The 14,467-nt window shown below is 48.6% G+C and overlaps 1 protein-coding gene across 1 annotated transcript in view; it reads left to right on the forward strand.

Annotated features, from left to right (window-relative positions):
• Positions 1 to 14,467, forward strand: part of LOC138449920 (nuclear transcription factor Y subunit beta-like) — a 182,835-nt gene that overhangs the window by 104,614 nt on the left and 63,754 nt on the right. The window lies entirely within an intron of this gene.

The raw sequence follows: 14,467 nt of genomic DNA on the forward strand, positions 1-14,467 counted from the left end.
TAACTGATATTTGGCCATGCATTGTATGTTGGCTCCAAGCAGTAATGTATTTCCATAGTCTAGGCGAGACTGTATGGTTGCTCTCGCGATATTAGTGCAATTTACTTCGTTAAGGAGGGGTTTAATTGCTCTAAGTAGTCTAAGATAGTATGCACAGTTTTTGTTCACATAATATGCCTGAGCTTTGGAGCTTAAGGAAACTTCCTATGTCATGCCCAGGGTCTTAACCTTATAAACCACCTGTATCTGGGTGTCTTTGATTTTAAAGGTGTTATATTTCGGTGAAAGTTTGCCCCTAGCCTGGTTGGAGCCAAAGATCATCAGCTCAGTTGTTTTACTGTTTAGACACATCCAGTTGTGATCCAGTCAAGATTCTATGGTGTTGTATAAATCAGTTACTAACTGGCTGTCTTTTTCATAGTCTCTGCTCAGTTCTACTACTAGCTGTCTATCATCAGTGTAGTTTGTGAATAGGTCTTTATCTTATCCAGTACCTCACAGAGAAACCTTAAGTGCAGGTTGAAGAGAAGTGGGGACAAGCTTGCTCTCTGTGGGACCCCGCAGAAGATGTCAGTTTCTTGTGAGAATTTGTCTCCCCAGTGTACCCTCGATTTCCTATCGGCAAGGAAAGATACCAGCCAGTAGTAGTAGAGCAGCTACCTCGCTGCGATCTATTGAAAGACATCCTGTGAGACAAGCTTTTTTATGCTTACGGCCTAAACAGACATACTTAGCATTGGTAAATAGGGAAAATAAATGTGCTGAGCACCGGCAAGCATACATTTTTTGAAAGAGCACAGGCAGGCCTTCTGAAGGATAGGTGAGCTGTGCAGGTTACAAAAGCATATGGTGCCTAAAGCAGCAACTAAATGTAGGTAACATTTGGGAAATGAAAGGGCTGTGTGACAAAGTGCATGCAAATGTACAAAAACATTATGAAAAACAAGCGAACACTACAGAGGTCCAACTTTCCCGCGTTCCCACATGTGTCTCGACGACAAAGGTACCTCACATGTGTGGAAGCACCTACCTGGGCGCAAAGGGAAAAGGCTAAACCACTGGTAACCTCAAGTCTTTCGGCAGAGCAGATTTTGTGGGATTTTTCCCTTGTGGATAACCTACAGATTTGGGCCTAGGGTGTGGAAGCCACCAAGGAAAACAGGGAACCCCATGCATTTCCGAAAGAAGATCCCCGTGGGAATCCACAGAGGTCTGACTTGCGCGAATCGCCCCAGAAGAGGGTGACTGATAATGGGTTGGTGGCATGGGCAGACCAGCCAACTGGGATAGTGTCTGCATAGGGGATCCAGGGGGATGATGAGAAGACCAAGTCTAGGGTGTTGCCTTTGTTGTGTGTGGGGGAGAGCAACATTTGCCTAAGGTCCATGGAAGTGGTCAGTGTGAAAAGCGTGCCTCGAATGGTTATCAGCCTGTGACTCTGGGACATTAAAATCACTAGGAAAGACACTACTAGAATGTGCTAATTTGGCAGAGGATAGTTAGTTGGTGATGTCTACAATGAAAGAGTCACTCATGTGAGGTAGTCTGTAGATAAGGTAGAAGGTGATGGATCATTGTGCAATAGAGAAAACCGGAAGCTGAGTGATTCAAATGAGCTTGTTCTGGGTGAGGGGATGATGGAGAATGGCCAATCACTCTTGTGGATAGTTACCACTACACCTCCTGGACTTACTGACCAGTCGGCATGTTGGATGCAGTAACCTTGGTGTAGGAGGATGTTGAAAACTTGTGGGGAGGATGCGGAAGCCATTTTTCAGTGATGTAGCGGACATCAAGGTTGTATGAGATGAGGTCAGCGATCTCTGGAGCATGATGGACTGCAGAACGAGCATTGATCAACATGAGAAGATGTGTGCATGTGGTCCGTTGGTGCTGGACGGGTGCAAGGGCAATATTGATGAGGTTCGCTTTGCTACCTGGAGATCCTTTTGACTCCCAGACAACTTGTGCCAAATCTGTTTTCCAGTCTGTCTTCCAATCCCATCTACCTTTCTTTGGCAATCCAATCTGTAGTACCCATCTTGGATGGTGTTTTGAAATCCTGGATCTGCCACGATTCCCCTGCCTAATGTGTCTTTTTAACATTTCTAATCTTAGCCTGGATTCCACTCCCCTCTCTTTCATAATTAATCATGAAGTACTTTAGTTTGACAACTCATGCTGCTGCCTCTCAGTCAGTCTCAAGTACAGTACCTGACGCAGCTTTTGGTACTTGGGGGCGGTGAATCCTAAGGCGGGCCCTGAAATGTAAATGATTGATGGTCATTGATATCTGCTTCTATTTTCATTTAACATGCAGTAATATCTCTGCCGAATTAGCACATGTGACCAGAGAAACATTTGAAAAAATACCTTGCAGTATGTCCATGCTTCAGATCCTTTAAGAGCTGAGGATCGGACCCTTTGCGGCAAAGCCTGCGCAGGCCAAGGGAGCAGTGTTGTGTGACGCAGGACCACAGGAGATGCTGGCCATTTGATATGTCGCAAGTTGCGCTATGTCCACGCTTCAGATCCTTTAAGAGCTTGGAATCAGACCCTCTGCGGCAAAGCCAGCGCAGGCCAAGGGCACTGTGTTGTGCAATGCAGGTGTTTGGTGACGAAGGGTTGTGGTGCAGAGTGTGAGTATGATGTGTAGCCATCGACCATCAGCATCTGAAGGGTAAGAAAGGTGCGGGAAGTGGGAGCAGGAACTACTGCTCCCTACTAAACTACCCAGCCTTTGCGCGTAAAACCACCTAACTGGCTGAAATAACATACTCTGTCTGGTTGCGCAATCTTAGGCTTGCCCCTCTAGCGTTTAGCCAAACTTTTGTTTTGAGTCCCTCTCTCGGTCACCTCAATTGTGGTTACTGTTTACTGTGAACTGTGCCCCTCTCTAGGTCCCACGCAATGTGGTTACTGTTGCACAGTTATCTGTGCCCCACTAAGCTCTCTCTTACTCTCTAGGTCCCACACACGGTGGTTACTATTGTCATGTTATCTGTGCTTCCTTCTAGGCTCTCGCCTAGGCTCTTGGTCCCATCAACTGTGATTACTGTTGTACTGTTGTACTGTTGTGTGTCAACTGTCTGCTACTCTGTGTGTTCCTTACTGTGCGAACCTCACACCCTTGTGTGTCACTCCTGTGTCACTCCTTGTCTCTTTTGCTCCCCCATCCCTATAGAGTCAGCATGCAAGTTGCATCCCGCCTTTCCACTCTGCGATACAAATGCAGGACAATGGGGGTTAGCATAAGCAAAATTCATACAAAGCCTTTAATGAAGGATTTATGCATTTTGTTTATATACGCCTCATTGAAAATGAGTCCCAGAGTGTAGGAAGGTGTATATGTAAAGTTTGGATAAGTGAGGGGGCTCGAGATGTGCTCAGGCAATCCTAAGTATTTTCTGGGCAACGTTTTCTTTTCAAGGTAAAGCCAGGATGGGTGGGCTGCCCAAATGCCTTGGTACCGGAGTCCTTCCTATATGTTGCATAAGTAGAGATGATTGAAATGAGTTAAGTAAAGGCTTACACTTTACGTGCCTGCAGCATATTTGTTGAAGGTGCCTGTCCCTCTGAACAGATCCTTTCTGGCTAAAGCCAGATTACATATGCTCACACTGAAGGTAATTACACAGAAATTGGTCAAAGGAAGCACAGGGGGGCTCGCCTGCAAATCCATATGTGGGGCTCGTGAGTGAGAATTTCACTCGTTGTGTACTGCTCTACCCCATTCTTCAAAGATATTGATGCACCATATTTATTGAACATACCTGGAGACAGCGGAATAAGGCACTATAGCACAGCAATTCGTTTTTTGTTCCGCTCGACCGAAATTGGCGTGGTTGTAGACTCTCCTGAGTGGAAGAAAAATACTATTGTTTTAAAATGTATATAGCGCTTTAATCTATACATAGGGTATATTTACATACATTAGTATCATTACCCAGTTGAACATGGTACTCATTTATTGATACATGAGCATTGCTCTTTAAACAATCTGGTCATGCTCCATGCAAGAAATATAGGAATGTATTGTCAGTGTTAAAACTCTATATTGATGGTGCCAGACACATCACATTCATGCTGCTGGTGCGAGCCCTCCAGTTCATGGTGCACCAATGTCCTTTGTCTTGGTCCAAACTTCTCTGCAGGGTGTGGAGTCCAAAACACTTGTGGCCACAACAGGAAGAGAACTTGGACAGGGCAGGGGCATTCAAAAGAGATGATGTCACCGGTGTTAGGGCGCATCAGGGATGCCTAGGCAAGAGGAGTGAACAGGGATGCTGAAAACAAAAGCTTGGAAGTTTGGTGCTGATTGCATAGCAGAAGCATAGGCCTGGGCATGGCAGGGCTTGCAGCATGCACTGCAGTTGGCAAACATGCATGGGCTCTCCCCACACATTTGAAAACTGAAATGTCAATGCTGCAGGCAGGGGCGCGCAATTGGCGAGGTGCGCAATGCGACATGATGAGGGAGCCCAGGGGGTGACCGCCCTTTATTGCCCCCGTCCCCCGAGCTCTGCCACTGCATAAGTGCGTAACATGTATGTTAAGACGGATTTCTGAACTCTGTCCTGGTGGCGCAGAAGTTCAGAAGGCCAACCTAATTACTTGGAACAGGGTAACCTCTGGACGAGCCAGACCAATCAAGGTAGCGATTGCGGCGGTCAAGACTAGATCTCAAGAGGGGTGAGGGTGACTGAAAGCCCGCAATGAGCACACAAAGCAAGAGCGCTTACAAACTACTCCAAACAGTTGTTATATCAAAAATATATACACATTTATTTTAAGGCCTTTAAAACAATGACCGTAGCGAGAAAATCACAATATCACAATACTAAGCCAACACATACCATATCAACACAATATATATACAAATACGACAGTCGCAAGCGTTATATGCACGAAATGTGTAGTCCACCTGAAAGGGAAGGAAAACAGGCAGTGCGATACAATGCTTTAGACTCAGTTCGCCTTCAGAGGCACCTAACTAGATGGAAGTCCGAGCCCTGCGAAGAGTGGAGCCTTGTGCTCAAAGTACCTGAACTCGCTGGTGCCAACGGGCAAAAGGAGAAGCTCTTCGAAGGAAGTCAGGCAGTTCAGTTCAGTGCATTCAGAAGAAGAACAAGTTCCGCGACTCAAGCGCAGCCTCCACAGTGGGCAGAAGCAGAGCGCGAGTACGGACAAAAGGGTGCTGTTTTACACAGCGGGGAAAAGCAATGGGCACCTGCAGGAGGGCGACCAGATCCTAGCTATACTACTCACTGGTCCCCGATGCAAGCAGACCCAGGCTCCTCCGCGTCAGTTTCAGCAGCTGGCAGGTTCAGAAGAGCAGGGAACGCCTCGTCGTCGTGTTGAGTAAAAAGATGTCCCAATCGAAGAAACCTGCACAGTTTTGTCACCACAGCAGGGCAACGGAGCGGCCGTGTGTATCTGAGCCAAATGTACACTACTCACTTCCGACCTGGGAATGGCAAGTGTACGAAGCGTGTGAGAGTGACAAGGACTCGAAATACTACACAACCTGGCGGCGGTTACAGAACAAGACTCCCGTGTAAGCTGGTCAGTCAACTGGATGGCCCAGAGACGCTTCCGAAGGCTTACTGGCAGGAGATGGTGAAGATGCCGAGAATAGCTGTTCCCGCTATTCCAAGGGTCGAAGTACCAGTACAGGCCTTCTGGTTCGATCAAAGGTGAAAAGGGTTTCACAAGGCGACAGCAGTGCAGAGGAGAAGTCCTTCAGCGGGTCACCAGCGATTCCTCGGTCCAGCCTTGTGGTTGCAGGATACTTGGCTCCTGTATTCCTTCGTTCGTGAGAACTCAGGAGATCGACATGGTAGTGGTGTTTCCAGCCCCCTCTTATCCACGGTTCCCTTCGCGCCAAAACGGAGGGGACCCAATGGGAAATCTGCTCATCAACACTCACACCATTCATGGACCAATCACGGACCACGGTGGTCCCAGGCATTCACACCACCCTAGACTCTCTGGCACCCAGGATGTGTATTGGGACCAGACATCTCAGCCCACACCCTGGAGGCACACACAAGACATGTAGAAGCCCGCGAAAGCATCAGTGTTTCGCGGCAAAGTACATGCCCAAATAAGGAAGGCCCCGGGTCGGCTCGACCTGGGGAAGGTGAAGGGAGCAAGACGGTCAGCGGACAGGACAAAGGAGCCTCGTGGTCTGGCCATTTTGGGAGCCAGGCCACCATTTTGGGTTAAGCACTTGAAACGGGCTTAGAACGCCAAAAGGAGCTCAAAATACAAAGAAACGATCGCTGCCACCATTCTCGTCCCTGAATCACTTGCACCGATCAAATACAATCCTAAACGAGTATCTAGGGCCTGTAGAAGGCTAGAGACCCAAGAGAGCTGTAACTTAGCTTACAGTGCCCTCTTGTGTCATGTTGCACGAAAGCCGCAACATGATAAAAGAAACTACGGGAAACAGCGTTCCCCGGAACTGACTGTCTTATGGGCATGTCAGTTTCCCCGTAAGAAAGGAGCGAAAGCCCAGAGGAGTGCGGCAGAAGGCTGCACTTCTCTGGCAAAGTCAAGAACAAGGTGAAAAACAACAGCAAAAAGTTTAGGGGTTGCCACATGGAAGGAAAATTACCTACAATTACGAAATCTTTCCTAACACTCGCCCCTCCCAGACTATGGACAGGGGGAACTAATCCACCCCTGGATGAGTCTCTTGTTCAGGTCGGTTAAACATTCTGGACAACCCATCAGCATTGCTATGTTGGACACCTGGCCTATGCTCAATAGTGAAGTCGAAGCCTTGGAGACTTATGGACCACCTAAGCAACTTTGGATTCTCCCCCTTCATGTTCATTAGCCACTTTAACGGCTTATGGTCAGTTTGCACAGTGAAGTGGGTCCCATAGAGGTAGGGCCTCAGCTTCCTTAGGGCCCACACAACAGAGAAACATTCTTTCTCTACCGTGGACCATCTGAGCTCTCTGTCCTTAAGCTGGCGACTAATAAAACCGATAGGGTGTTCCTTACCCTTCTCATCTATTTGTGATAGTACAGCTCCTATCCCAGTGTCAGAGGCGTCCGTCTGCACGATAAAAGGTCTTTGATAATCAGGGGCCCTGAGGACAGGGGCCTGGCACAAGGAGTCTTTTAAGCCATTGAAGGCCTTCTCACACTCGTCGGTCCAAGTTACCTTCTTGGGTTTCTTCGGAGTTGTGAGGGCAGTCAGAGGGGCAGCTATGGTGCCATAGTCTGCCACAAAATTGCGGTAATACCCCGTGAGTCCTAAGAAGGCTCTCACTTGGGTTTGCGTAGTGGGGGTAGGCCAGTCTTGTACTGCTTGTACTTTACTGGGTAGAGGCTGTATCCTCCCTCCACCTACTTCATGTCCAAGGTAAACCACTGAGCCTTGTCCAATCTGGCATTTACTAGCCTTTATGGTCAAGTGGGCTTTCTGAAGAGCCTGGAGCACAATCCCGAGGTGTTTCACATGGTCTTCCCTGGTGGCACTGAAAACTGCTATATCGTCCAGATATGCAAGGCAGAATTCGTCCAACCCATTCAACACATGATTCACAAGCCTCTGGAAAGTGGCAGGTGCATTCTTCAACCCGAACGCCATTACCCGGAATTGGTAAAGGCCGTCTGGCGTAGAAAATGCTGTCTTCTCCTTGGCATGTTCTGCTAAAGCTATTTGCCAATAGCCAGCAGTGAGGTCAAATGTGCTGAGGTACTTGGAGGCACCCAAAGTATCCACCAGCTCATCTGTTCGAGGCAAGGGGTGTGCATCTGTCTTGGTGACAGCATTCAGAGCCCTGTAATTCACGCAGAACCTCAATTCAGAAGTGCCTGCCTTTGGAACCAAAACCACAGGCTGGACCAAGGACTACTAGAGGGTTCAATCACCCCAAGGTCTAACATCTTGTTGACCTCGGTCTTAATATAAGACCGTACTTTGTCTGACATCCTGTATCCCCTACTTTTGGTAGGTACACTGTCTCCTGTGTCAATGTTATGTTTGCACCAAGGTGTCAAACCAGGCGACTGTGAAAACAGGGGGGAAAACTGCCTAAGCAAACTTTTCACCTCAGCCTGCTGATCAGAAGTCAGGTGAGGGGCCACTCGGACACCCTCAAAGGAGCTATCTGAAGGACCGCTTTGGAACAGGTCGGGGAGAGGTTCAGACTCCTCTTCCTCAACATCTGAAGCCAGTAGCAGTGCTGCGATTTCGACTCTTGGGACGAAAGCCTTCAGCCTATTCACGTGAAACACTTTTGGAGCCTGTCCAGGCCTTCCAAGGTCCACTAAATAGTTGACCTCCCCCAGGGGCTCCAGCACTGTGTAAGGGCCTGACCATTTGTCCTGTAAAGCTCAAGGCCTTATGGGATTCATGATCAGGACTTGCTGACCAGGTGTAAAGTTGATGAGGGAAGCTTTCTGGTCGTACCAATGTTTCACCAGCGCTTGTCCTGCCTTCAATTTATCACTAGCCAAGCCCATCAGAAGTACCATCCATTTTCTGAGCCCTAGCACATAATCAACTACGTTGGTAGTAACAGGGGGAGTGGGCATCTCCCATCCCTCCTTGACGATGGCTAAGGGTCCCCGTACGGGATGACCGAACAGAAGTTCGAAGGGGCTGAAGCCAACACCCTCCTGTGGTACCTCTCGGTAGGCAAACAGTAAGCATGGTAAAAGAAGATCCCATTTTCTTCTCTGAGGTTCCTCCAGAGCCCCAATCATGCTTTTTAACGTTCTGTTGAAACGTTCCACCAGACCATTGGTCTGGGGGTGGTATGCAGAAGAGAACTTGTAGGTGACCCCACATTCTTTCCACATAGCCTGCATATACTTCAACATAAAGTTGCTGCCACGATCTGACACAACTTCTTTAGGGAAGCCAACCCTAGTAAATATGCCGAGTAAAGCTTTTGCAACTGACTTGGCAGTTACAGTTTTCAATGGGATGGCTTCAGGATATCTGGTTTCATGGACGACCAGCACCAGGATAAACCTATTGCCCGAGGATGTTTGTGGGTCAAGGGGACCAACGATGTCGATCCCTACCCTTTCAAATGGTACCCCCACAACTGGGAGCGGTACCAACGGAGCTTGGATTGTCGCGCCAACCTTACCAGACAACTGGCAGGAGGCACAACTCCTGCAGTGACTTTCTACTTGCACCCCCATCTTGGGCCAGTAGAAGTGCATGGATAACCCTTGCTTGGTCCTCTTCATACCAAGGTGACCAGCAAGGGGAACTTCATGCGCCAACTGCAGGAGGAAGGGCCTAACAGCAAGGGGAACCACCAACCTCCTATGGTCTCCTTCTGTAGACTCTGTGGGCTCACTATACAGGAGTCCACCTTCCCAATAAATCCTATGCGTCCCAGGAGGTTCACCCTCAAGCTGGGAGCAGGCCTGTCTCCTTAGGCCTTCCAGAGATGGGCACTCACGTTGGCCTTTACTGAATTCGTCCCTATCAGGACCTCCTTCAACTAACAAGTCTTTTAGTTCAGGATGACCGTTGGGGTCGAATACTTCAGGCATCGCCACCTCCTCGTCAGGCCCGGGCGATTGACCAACTTCCTCCACCGCAGTGGTAGGCGAGCTCGGGGGAATATTCTCTTTCCCTCGTCTTGACTTGTCGACTCCTTTCGCCTTGGGTTTCCCCTTCGGCTGGGGCAGCGTATTGGTCTTGCCCAATGCCGCCCGTGCTTGAGACCGTGTGTAGGGTCTTTCGGCAGTGTCTCCTACGAGCCCTAAAGCTCTGAGATCATTACCTAACAAGACCTTTCCCGGGACGTTTCTCTGAATGCTCACTGGAATCCTGACTGCTGTACTATTTAAAGTAAGATTTACAGGTATTACTGGAAACATACGAAGGGGGCCGTCAGCCAACTTAGTGGGCATCAGAGTAGCTCTGGCAACTTCCTCTGAGTCTACCAAGGTAGAATCCACTACAGTGCGACTGCACCCACTATCCCAAAGAGCTGGAGTATCTACTCCATTGATCAGGACACTGTCTTTAAAGTAGTGCTTGGTATTATCCGGAATCCTAGCATAAGCCTCTGCGACTTTAGGCTCCCAAGAACCCAGGGACACTAAAACTACCTCAGCCTATATCCCGCTGGGAAATGAGTCTGAGGAGAAGGATGCTTCTGTAATCTCTTCTTCCTCGTAGGAGGAGAAGGCCAGACTAGCGGAGTGGACCCCCAAAGGTCTAACCTTACACCGGGGATCCCCCTTAACGTGGTCAGTTGCTCCACAAGCAAAACAAGATACATTGGGTCTGTTTACATAGGGAGGTTTATTGTAACCAGAGTTCTGCTTCGGAGGCGGACCTCCACTACCCTGCGAGTTCTCTTGTGTCTTACCCTTATTTTTCTTTTTGTGGCCCTTATGGGAAGAAGATTTAGCAGATTCTCCACACTCCATATCTTTGGACTTTTTCCCTTCCTCCTGCTTACCAGGATGAGTTTTGTCCTTATGGGACACTCGATGTGACACCCATAAGTCGGCTGCAATGGCCAGCTTCTTAGGATCTATCTCCTTCGAATCGGCCAAATGCTGCTTAAGCTCCGGGGAAGAAGAAGCAAAAATGTGTTCCAGCATGACAAGATTTATCATGCCTTCGAAGGTAGAAACCTTATACCCTTCGACCCAGCCAGTTAAGTTTTTCAAGGATTCAGCGACATAAGATACCCAAGTACCACCTTCCTTTTTCTTATACTCTCTGAAACGTTTCAAATATTGGGCCGGAGTCTTCCCAAACTTTAAAATGAGAGTTTGCTTTAACATTGCGAAATCAGCTCGCTCAGCCTTCAACATTTCCATAATGGCACTACAGCCAGAATGGGGCAGTCTGCTGAGTAACCATGCAATCTTATCAGCATTGTCAACTTGTTGAACTTCGCATGCATACTCAAACGCATTCAGCCAGTCCATAATGTCATTCCTTTCTTCATACACACTGAGCAGATCTTTCGGAAACCGTGGATGAGAGGAGTCCCCAGACCCATGTCCAGGACCCTTGGACCCATTTGCAACCTGAAGCTTGGCCAGTTCCAACTGGTGATCCCTGTCTTTTTGTTTTTCTGCCTGTTCGATTTTTAGTTTGGCTATGCTGAATTCAAGCTCCTGCTGCCTAAACCGCAGCTCTTGCTTCTTGAATTCAAGCATAGCCTCCCCATCAGCACTGGCAGAGGAAACATTAGACATCTCGTCCTCCCTGTCCTCGTGGTCGCGATGGATCAGTGCGGCGGCAGAACCGTCGGTTCTACCAGTGAGAGCAGCCCCACCACCTTCCGCACTGTCCTCAGAAGTAATAGCGTCAAGCTGCGCTTCTTGCCACGCCACGATTCTTTGGATCATTTCCAATTTCGTGCCTTGAGAGGAAACCCCTCTCTCCGCACACATCTTCTTCAATGTTTCTGATTTAGAAGCATTTAAAGTTAACAAGGTATTTGTTTCCATACTGTTTGATAGGACTATGGCCTTTTTAAAGTTATATTACAACAATTCACTACGTGTACTGGTTGGAATAACCTGAAATGCCTTAGTTCGAGCGCAACACTGGATACCTTCAGTCGTATCCCACCGCTGTACACCAATTTGTTAAGACGGATTTCTGAACTCTGTCCTGGTGGCGCAGAAGTTCAGAAGGCCAACCTAATTACTTGGAACAGGGTAACCTCTGGACGAGCCAGACCAATCAAGGTAGCGATCGCGGCGGTCAAGACTAGATCTCAAGAGGGTTGAGGGTGACTGAAAGCCCGCAATGAGCACACAAAGCAAGAGCGCTTACAAACTACTCCAAACAGTTGTTATATCAAAAATATATACACATTTATTTTAAGGCCTTTAAAACAATGACCGTAGCGAGAAAATCACAATATCACAATACTAAGCCAACACATACCATATCAACACAATATATATACAAATACGACAGTCGCAAGCATTATATGCACGAAATGTGTAGTGCACCTGAAAGGGAAGGAAAACAGGCAGTGCGATACAATTCTTTAGACTCAGTTCTCCTTCAGAGGCACCTAACTAGATGGAAGTCCGAGCCCTGCGAAGAGTGGAGCCTTGTGCTCAAAGTACCTGCACTCGCTGGTGCCAACGGGCAAAAGGAGAAGCTCTTCAAAGGAAGTCAGGCAGTTCAGTTCAGTGCATACAGAAGAAGAACAAGTTCCGCGACTCAAGCGCAGCCTCCACAGTGGGCAGAAGCAGAGCGCGAGTACGGACAAAAGGGTGCTGTTTTACACAGCGGGGAAAAGCAATGGGCTCCTGCAGGAGGGCGACCAGATCCTAGCTATACTACTCACCGGTCCCCGATGCAAGCAGACCCAGGCTTCTCCGGGTCAGTTTCAGCAGCTGGCAGGTTCAGAAGAGCAGGGAACGCCTCGTCGTCGTGTTGAGTAAAAAGAGGTCCCACTCGAAGAAACCTGCACAGTTTTGTCACCACAGCAGGGCAACGGAGCAGCCGTGTGTATCTGAGCCAAATGTACACTACTCACTTCCGACCTGGGAACGCCAAGTGTACGAAGCAAGACTCCCGTGTAAGCTGGTTAGTCAACTGGATGGCCCAGAGACGCTTCCGAAGGCTTACTGGCAGGAGATGGTGAAGATGCCGAGAATAGCTGTTCCCGCTATTCCAAGGGTCGAAGTACCAGTACAGGCCTTCTGGTTCGATCAAAGGTGAAAAGGGTTTCACAAGGCGACAGCAGTGCAGAGGAGAAGTCCTTCAGCGGGTCACCAGCGATTCCTCGGTCCAGCCTCGTGGTTGCAGGATACTTGGCTCCTGTATTCCTTCGTTCGTGAGAACTCAGGAGATCGACATGGTAGTGGTGTTTCCAGCCCCCTCTTATCCACGGTTCCCTTCGCGCCAAAACGGAGGGGACCCAATGGGAGATCTGCTCATCAACACTCACACCATTCGTGGACCAATCACGGACCACGGTGGTCCCAGGCATTCACACCACCCTAGACTCTCTGGCACCCAGGATGTGTATTGGGACCAGACATCCCAGCCCACACCCTGGAGGCACACACAAGACATGTAGAAGCCCGCGAAAGCATCTGTGTTTCGCGGGAAAGTACATGCCCAAATAAGGAAGGCCCCGGGTCGGCTCGACCTGGGGAAGGTGAAGGGAGCAAGACGGTCAGCGGACAGGACAAAGGAGCCTCGTGGTCTGGCCATTTTGGGAGCCAGGCCACCATTTTGGGTTAAGCGCGAGAAACGCGCTTAGAACGCCAAAAGGAGCTCAAAATACAAAGAAACGATCGCTGCCACCATTCCCGTCCCTGAATCACTTGCACCGATCAAATACAATCCTAAACGAGTATCTAGGGCCTGTAGAAGGCTAGAGACCCAAGAGAGCTGTAACTTAGCTTACAGTGCCCTCTTGTGTCATGTTGCACGAAAGCCGCAACATGATAAAAGAAACTACGGGAAACAGCGTTCCCCGGTACTGACTGTCTTAAGGGCATGTCAGTTTCCCCGTAAGAAAGGAGCGAAAGCCCAGAGGAGTGCGGCAGAAGGCTGCACTTCTCTGGCAAAGTCAAGAACAAGGTGAAAAACAACAGCAAAAAGTTTAGGGGTTGCCACATGGAAGGAAAATTACCTACAATTACGAAATCTTTCCTAACACTCGCCCCTCCCAGACTATGGACAGGGGGAACTAATCCACCCCTGGATGAGTCTCTTGTTCAGGTCGGTTAAACATTCTGGACAACCCATCAGCATTGCTATGTTGGACACCTGGCCTATGCTCAATAGTGAAGTCGAAGCCTTGGAGACTTATGGACCACCTAAGCAACTTTGGATTCTCCCCCTTCATGTTCATTAGCCACTTTAACGGCTTATGGTCAGTTTGCACAGTGAAGTGGGTCCCATAGAGGTAGGGCCTCAGCTTCCTTAGGGCCCACACAACAGAGAAACATTCTTTCTCTACCGTGGACCATCTGAGCTCTCTGTCCTTAAGCTGGCGACTAATAAAACCGATAGGGTGTTCCTTACCCTTCTCATCTACTTGTGATAGTACAGCTCCTATCCCAGTGTCAGAGGCGTCCGTCTGCACGATAAAAGGTCTTTGATAATCAGGGGCCCTGAGGACAGGGGCCTGGCACAAAGCCGCAACATGATAAAAGAAACTACGGGAAACAGCGTTCCCCGGTACTGACTGTCTTAAGGGCATGTCAGTTTCCCTGTAAGAAAGGAGCGAAAGTCCAGAGGAGTGCGGCAGAAGGCTGCACTTCTCTGGCAAAGTCAAGAACAAGGTGAAAAACAACAGCAAAAAGTTTAGGGGTTGCCACATGGAAGGAAAATTACCTACAATTACGAAATCTTTCCTAACAATGTATATTTAAAAAGATGATACTATTGGATGGTTAAGATAGAGACACACACCCAGAGGAAATAGTGTTTTAGAATAATTCCCAGCGAAGGTTATATCTCACTTATTTCCTTTGC

Source organism: Ambystoma mexicanum, chromosome 1p (genome assembly GCF_040938575.1).
Source record: "Ambystoma mexicanum isolate Mex_15411 chromosome 1p, UKY_AmexF1_1, whole genome shotgun sequence".
In the NCBI taxonomy this organism is placed as follows: domain Eukaryota; kingdom Metazoa; phylum Chordata; class Amphibia; order Caudata; family Ambystomatidae; genus Ambystoma; species Ambystoma mexicanum.